The 8,164-nt window shown below is 38.6% G+C and overlaps 1 long non-coding RNA gene across 1 annotated transcript; it reads right to left on the bottom strand.

The window, feature by feature from the left end:
• Positions 1–452: 452 nt before the first annotated feature.
• On the bottom strand, positions 453–8,164 carry LOC134450709 (uncharacterized). Its single transcript, XR_010035148.1, has 7 exons — positions 7,826–8,164; positions 4,076–4,177; positions 3,849–3,947; positions 2,929–3,034; positions 2,687–2,788; positions 1,772–1,844; positions 453–1,373 (listed from the first exon to the last, which is right to left on the bottom strand). It is a non-coding gene; the product is annotated as an uncharacterized LOC134450709 (long non-coding RNA).

The raw sequence follows: 8,164 nt of genomic DNA, 5'->3' as shown, positions 1-8,164 counted from the left end.
CGTGTGTGTGGTCTATGTGTGTGTGTGTGTGTGTGTGTGTTTATGGGTGTGTGCGTGTGTTTCTGCACTCTTAAAAAAGATTGGTTAAAATAAACAAAAAATTAGTAGTTTTTAACCGATCTGTTCGATTAATATGTGTCCGAGAGAAATATTAGTCAAAATAACCGATTAGACTTTAGTTAAAATTTCAACCAATCTAGATCGGTTAAAAAACTAACCAATTCCATATCGGTTGTTTTGACCAATATATTGGTTATGTTTAACCAATCTTTATAAGTCAAAAATGTACCAATCCCCCAATGGTTGTTTTGACCAATTTGTTCGATTAATATGTGTCCGACACAGATATTGGTTAAAATTTTAACCGATTTGCTTGGTTAGATGGACACTGCAATTACTACACTTCAAATTAACAGTTTCAAAGCTATATCAATCATAACCAATTACCAAGATTTGAGTTTGTTTTCACAAAGTTTATTAACAATTTAATTTCAAAAGGCTTTAAAGCACTGATCTGAAAGGATGGGGATACAGTAACTTACAGCAATCTGTTCCTTCCCAACACTGATGATGGTAAAGTTGTGTGGACACAACAAAAAGACAGGCTGGTATTAAGGGACATTTAAAAAAAAAGAAAAATCAAAAGCAGAGGTAACATTTTATGCTTGGTGAGCCGTTTTCAACGAAAATTCAAATTACAAATGCATGCATATCCTGTGACTATTACTTACTTACAAAACGTTAAGGTTGTGCTCAAATTACAAATGCATGCATATCCTGTGACTATTACTTACTTACAAAACGTTAAGGTTGTGCTTGACAACCGGAGAAAACCTCAGAGTCAACATGATCTTACTTTAAGTTATATTCAAAGAACAGTACATTTTTGCAAAACAACGAGGCAAGTATCACTTAGAATGGCATACAATGCTGTTTCTCCAGTACCAGGTAAATTACCTGAAATTGCATAGGATGTAGTCTGCATGTCAGTGGAATCAGAAGTAATTAAAATGCACATGGTGTGGAGTGGTGGTGACTGCGTAGATGTTTAAAAAAATGTCCAGTGACTACAGAGCAACTTGAAGTGAGAAATGTTCCAGTACCTTGGCCCACGTGTTGGTTGAGATGGTTATATCGTACACATATTCAAAAGAGGCAAAAACAGAGTTAAACTGTGGTGGATATGCCAAGTTACACACCCAGTAGAGCATGAAAAGCTTGTCACTGCGCAAGTCAGGCAATCAGCAACAGGAATGGTTACGTTGTCATCCATGGCAGTGATGACAATGCCGTGTCAAACTCTCGCCTCCTAGTAGTGGGGTCCTTGAAACCTTCTCAGTGTCAGTGCCGAGGGATGCAAAGTTGGTTCCAGTCTGAAATAATTTTTAAGATTTGAGAGAGAGAGAGAAAGAGAGAGAGAGAGAGAGATACATCAATGGTGCTTAGCCCCATAATGCACGCCATACCATCTGAAACATGCTGTAATAGTCATTGAAAGGTTAATTGCCAGTACTACTCTACTATGACATAACATAGGGCCTTTAGTAATGCACTGCGACTCAGTAATTGCCATTCTGGTAACCACAAAATTTATAACGCCCTGTTTTAACAGGTTATATAGAAAGCTTTACTCTACTGAGTGAACGGTATAAATCATGCAGTATCTGGAAGCTTAATTAACACCAAGTATAGCCAAAATCAACAATGCACACAACTATATCGTGACTTGTTCTTTCTAAATAAAGGTTAAAAAAATGTCTGGCAGACGTACCAAACTTGGCATCTCCAGAAAGCGTGGAAATTTCTCAAAGATGTCACGCATGGAGGGGGAGTCCTCAGCGATCCTGAAAAATACAACAAATTGAGAAAATGTAACCCAAATACTCCAATCAATGAAACGGTGGGCTCAGTGTCATAGGCCTAACAGCAGAAGGCACCAAGGGTGCGTTTGTAAACTGCCGCTCTGAGCACACAACAATTGGTAATGTCATGTATGAGCAGTGGTGGACAAAGTAAAAGTAAAAGTTTTTTTTTTTAACAGTTTCTTTCCAACACAGGTAACTTATCTGAGTAAAAAGTAGACCAATGTACTTGTCTTACAATGAGCTGATTCTGCACAGGTTGGATTGAGTTTGTGGTGGGTTCTTGTTAGGTTTTTATTGTTTTTCAGTAATAACACAGTCTATCTCAATAGGTAGGTATACTGGAGCAAACGGTGTAACAGCAATGTAATATCATGTGCTACTGTTGTAATTACACCACAAAAGTACTTTTACTTTGTCCACCACTGTGTACGAGTGTGTTATTCAGACTGTTAGATAGTAGACATTTGAAACACACATTTGGTGCAGATTTATTAAAATTTGCTTACCGGTACATTTAGAAACTGTTTTTTTTCCCCAGTATTTTTAGACATGGTGCTACAAAGGGGATCAATGTACTGTAACCAGGCAGCTGCCATCCTTAACCCTGTAGTGCAGCGTTATGGCTCTATGTAATGTCATAGCAATGTTGTTTTATGTGTTTAAGCATTTTCAGCAAGTGAATAGGGTCGCTGGCGACCTATCCTCTCAAAATAACACAAAAGATGAACAGGATGCATCTCTGATTAACAGTGTGTCGTTCAAACTGTTAAGACATTTGAAACACACATACATGTGGTGTACATTTGTGAATGGTTGCTAACCTTTAGAAATTCTGTCAATGTTCAGAAGCATTTGCAGACATGGTCCAGGGGGCTCAAGTACGACCAGAGAGCAACCATCCAGCAATAAGGATATCTTCTCACCTGCACACAACATTAACACACAACACACAACATTAATTTGCATCTCATATTGACAGCATGAAATACATAGCATGTTTGGCACTTTGACTGTTATAAAATACATGGATTGGTTTTGTGTGAATTCATGAACTTAAACTCACCTCTTGCAACAGTGTTTATTTTCTCTGAGGTACACCACACCAGAGGAATCACTCAGTGTAATCAGACAGCTTCCATGTAGGATCCTTCAGTAATATTCTCAGTCATCTGCAAAGCATGACAGCACAAAACATGAACATGATTATGCATTTATAGGCCTTATTATTACAAGAAAATAATGAAAAATGATAACACCGTCACCACCACGACACAATATGATGATGAATAGGCCTAGAGTATGAAACATCTAAAAGATACATGTCTGTATACATGTAAAATGTTTTTTTGTTTGTTTGTTTTATATCATTGATCATTTTCCCAGACGGATTGACAACAGATGGCTCAAAGAATTCAGTGTGCTAAACTGGAGGGCAAAAAGAGCAGATTATCTATCTTTCTGGATATTTTACTCATCACTTGAAATTAAATCTAAATCTAATCTAAGATGTCACGCATAGAGGAGTCCTCCTCAACGATCCTGGAAAATACAACAAATTGACAAAATGTAACCCAAATACTCCAATCAATGAAACGGTGGGCTCAGTGTCATTGGCCTAACAGCAGAAGGCACTAAGGGTGCGTTTGTAAACTGTCGCTCCGAGCACATAACATATTGGTCATGTCATGTATGAGTGTGTTATTCAGACTGTTAGATAGTAGACATTTGAAACACACATTTGGTGCAGAGTTATTAAAAAAATGCTTACATTTACAAACTGATTTTTCTCAGCATTTTTAGACATGGTGCTACAAAGGGGATCAATGTACTGTAACCAGGCAGCTGCCATTATTCCTTAACTATCCTCTCAAAATAACACACGGCATGAACAGGACGCATCTCTGATTAACAGTGTGTGCTTCAAACTGTTAAGACATTTGAAACACACATACATGTGGTGTAAATTTACGAATGGTTGCTAACCTTTAGAAATTCTGTCAATGTTCAGAAGCATTTGCAGATATGGTCCACTACGACCAGAGCTACCATCCAGCAATAAGGATATCTTGGCCATCTTCTCAGCTGCAATAATAACACACAACATTAGTATGCATCTCATATTGACAGCATGAAATACAGAGCAAGTTAGAACTTTGACTTTTTAAAAATACATGGATAGGTTTTGTGTGACTTTATAAACTTAAACTCACCTCTTGCAACAGTGTTTATTTCTCTGAGGTACACCACACCAGAGGAATCACTCCGTGTAATCAGCCAGCCTTATGTAGGATCCTTCAGCAATATTCTGTCATCTGCAAAGCAAGACAGCACAAATCATGAACATGATTATGTATCAATATGCCTAATTATTACACAAAAATAAAGTTTGAAAAATGATAACACCACCATGACACAATAGGCTGAATAGGCCTACAATATGAAACATCTATAAGATGCATTTCTTAAATTGTTTTCATTGATCATTTTCCCACACTGATTGACACCAGATGGCTCAAAGAATTCAGTGTGCTAAGCTAGAGGGCAAAAAGAACAGATTATATATCTTTCTGGATATTTTACTCATCACTTGAAATGAAATCTGATGCATAGCCCACTTGTTAAGACCTCTAAAATCACTAGGCCTACTAGTAGATCCAAAAAGGATGGGCAAAGAAATCTAAATATTTATTGCAGTAACCATACAAATTAAGCATCTTTGATTAAGCAAAAAAAAAAGCACCCTACACATCTGGGTGTTTCTGGGCTCATTATTTCAGGAGAAATCTGTCAAATAGGTAATGCCTATTTATTGAAAAGAACACGATCTGATGGCTGACAGTGGTTTCTCCACAGAGAGAACAGCCCACAGAGTTGGCAGTAACAGAATGGGACAAAACAGCACACTGTGTGCACAATAACAAGTTCAGAATCAGTTTACTTACTCACTTCCTTTACACAACGAACAGGGAAAGGCACATGTGTTAAAACATACTTCAGAGCAAGTGTATAGTCAAAATGAGTTCGTTTCTAACAATAAAAATCAGGCATAAGTTGTGGCTACTTCAAGCTTCTGAGTCAGCTAAAAGATAAGCTGATGTTGCTAACGAACTTCTAGCTAGCTCTTCTCTCTGGTATTTGTGTTTTACTTTGGCTCAAGTACATTAACTGGATATCTTCAGAGCATAATTATACTCAAAGGGAGTTCGTTTCTAACAAAAAAAAAGACTTTAGCTAGCTAATGTTGCTAGCGGACAAGAGATTCATTATTCAGTTTGGCTAGCTCTAATGTTGCTAGCGGACATTTAGCTAGCTCTTAACTTTGGCGCCAACAGTCTTACAACAGGCTTTCCCCCAGCGCTTTCTTATCAAGGCGGCCGCCTTGACTAAACCCCACCCCCGCCTTGGCTACGTTCCCTGAAAAAATAAAATAAATAAAAAAAAAATGCGTCCGAGGGCAAAAAAAAAAAAAAAAACTTGTAAAAAAAAAAAAAAGTTGTAATGCATGTTCAAGCGCAGGCACTAGGACAACATCGGTTGGACTAAATTGTGACACCTAGTGGTCGGATTTATTACTACGCCATGTGTGTCCATCCTCGAGGCCATATTTTGAAACAATTTTAATTTGGGTCAGAAATATTCTAAAATCTCTCTGTTTGGGTTGCAGTTACGTCAGAATGCCCCTTCACTGGAGCGCGCGAATTTGAAATGGTGGACAACCCTGGCTTGGAGCCATTGAAACCCATTCAAAAGTACATTTGTTCGATGTTCGACAGAATATTTTTAATTAGACCTTAAGACACACCATGGGTCTTGTTTAAAAGCTGAGAACCTCAGCTTTCCATACCTGAAAACGGTATTTTCCTAGCATCTACCAATCCGAAGGTAGCCTACTTTAAGTGCAGAATTACTTTTCTAAAGATAGCGTTTTGTTTCCTTGGAAACGGACGCGGTTTATGTGTTACGCATACGCTATTTGACTCGGGTTTGCATTATTAATAGCTATGGATGAATTTCTAATCTTGACATTCTAATGGACAATCTGTGCGAGTTTCAAAATGCGTTTTTATGTAACATGGGAGTAAAATGTGTTAACAGTACGCCCGTCTGGGATTTGTTAGCTAGTTCGCTAGTTAGCTAGCAAGTAAGTAATAGCAGAAATAAACTCTCTCTGGTAATAGATATTAGAATCGATCTGTCTCAATGGCCCAAGCATAAACAAAGAAACACCAGGATTTGGATGTAATGCTATAATATCAGCAATTTGTCAAAGCAAAACATTCTGAGAACATTCACAGAACCAGTTCATTATATCCACAGCCTTGAGTGTCGGCAAATCTTTCCACTTTTGACATGATGTAGTGTAGAGACCTAGCACTTGCTAGCTAACTAGCGGGCCAGCTAGTTTAACAAATCCCAGACGGGATGTAAACACATTTACTCCCATATCACATAAAAACACATTATGAAATTCGCATAGATTGTCCATTAACATGTCAAGATTAGAAATTCATCCATAATAGTGCAAAACCGAGTCAAATAGCGCATGCGTAACACATAAACCGCGTCCGTTTCCAAGGAAACAAAACGCTATCTTTAGAAAAGTAATTCCGCACTTAAAGTGGGCTACCTTCGGATTGGTAGATGCTAGGAAAATACCGCTTTCAGTTATGGAAAGCTGAGGTTCTCAGCTTTTAAACAAGTCCAATGGTGTGTCTTTAAGTATAATTAAAAATATTCTGTGTCAGATCGAAAAAATGAAGTTTTGAATGGGTTTCAATGGCTCCAAGCCCAGGTTGTCCACCAGCAGCGGTAGATCACCACCAGGGGGCAGCACTATGACGTCAGCAGCAACCCAAGAATTAGCATAAATGGGCCACCAGTAGGGCAGTTTAATCAAATTTTGCATTAAGAACGTCTCTGGTTTAATTACAACAGGGCACTGGAACTCTTTTTTGAAAAACCGAGAAGGACGGCCTGCAAGGACAAGACTTGCAAAATGTGCCATAGGTAGTCATAGGTAGCCAGTCAATTTTGCACTCCATTTGGTTTCTCTTTTTCGTCAATGTAAACAACCTGCACTGCACTTTTTGTTACATTTTTCTTTTCAGCTTCTGTAAATAGTTTTGATATGGCAGGTCAATAAATACATATTTTCCAGTTCTACACAGCTTTGTTATTATTCAACCCCCCCCCCCCAAACCCCCGAAACAGTATTCGTGCCGTGCGTGACATCAAACCCCGCCAACGTGACATCGCGAGTGGCGCCCCCCCCCGCCACGCCGCCCCCCAGGGACAGACTCGAAGCCTCACCACCTTGACTAACCAATTTTCTGGGGGAAACACTGTACAACACTAACTTGGCATGTTGTAACTTCAGAACAAAATTATATCCAAAATGTGTTCGTTTCTAACAAGAAATCAATATTCAGTTATGACTACGTCGGGCTATTTCAAACATCCCTCAACAAAGGCAACATGATTTAACCGTTAGACTATAGCTAATTGTTGCTAGCGAACCACCTCATCATGCAGCGCTAGCTCTTTCAGGTGAAGAGGCCGGCGCAAACAATCTCTGGCCGGCGGGGAAGCACTCCCTTCGGCCCTCCTCCAGAAACCACTGATAGCTATGTTGCTAGCGGACATTTAGCTAGGTCTTGACTCTGACATGGGTGTTTTGGCACCACTGGACAAGTTTTATAGCTCTTTCGGAGCAAATCTATATTGTACATTTCGTAGAGTTTGTTTCTAACAAAACACAAACTTTCCAACAAAGTTGTGAAAACAACCTAGGGCTAAGTTAGCATACCGGTAGTTATAATAGTGGCCTGTTAGCGGAGGTATGGTCTGAAGACAAATTCATTGCAAATTACCATCCTGAACAAGAAACCGTTTCGTTATTAACTGTATATTTGGCATTGTCTTGAAATTATTAACGAAACATTGAAAATAAACGAACTTACCTCACAAAGTGTTTGAATTCCACCAATATCTCAAACGGCTTTCCTGCAGCACCAAGATGGCGGCTTTGTCAGAAAATTGAGAAGCAGAGTTACGTACTTGACGTTGAGCGTCAGACCTGCGTCAGTTACCAATCTCTTAGTTAACATTTGCTTAACCAATGATATTAGTCATTTTTCAACCAATCTGTTATTAAAGTTAACCAATATCTTTGTTAAATCAACCAATTTGTTCTTAACCAATGATATTAGTTGTTAGATAACCAATTTGTTTGTTTAATAGTTACCAATGTCACAGTTAATTTGACCAATATTGCCTCAACCAACGAGATTAGTCACTTT

The sequence above is a fragment of the Engraulis encrasicolus genome, chromosome 6 (assembly GCF_034702125.1).
Source record: "Engraulis encrasicolus isolate BLACKSEA-1 chromosome 6, IST_EnEncr_1.0, whole genome shotgun sequence".
Taxonomy (NCBI): domain Eukaryota; kingdom Metazoa; phylum Chordata; class Actinopteri; order Clupeiformes; family Engraulidae; genus Engraulis; species Engraulis encrasicolus.
This window is presented reverse-complemented; position numbering and strand designations above follow the sequence as displayed.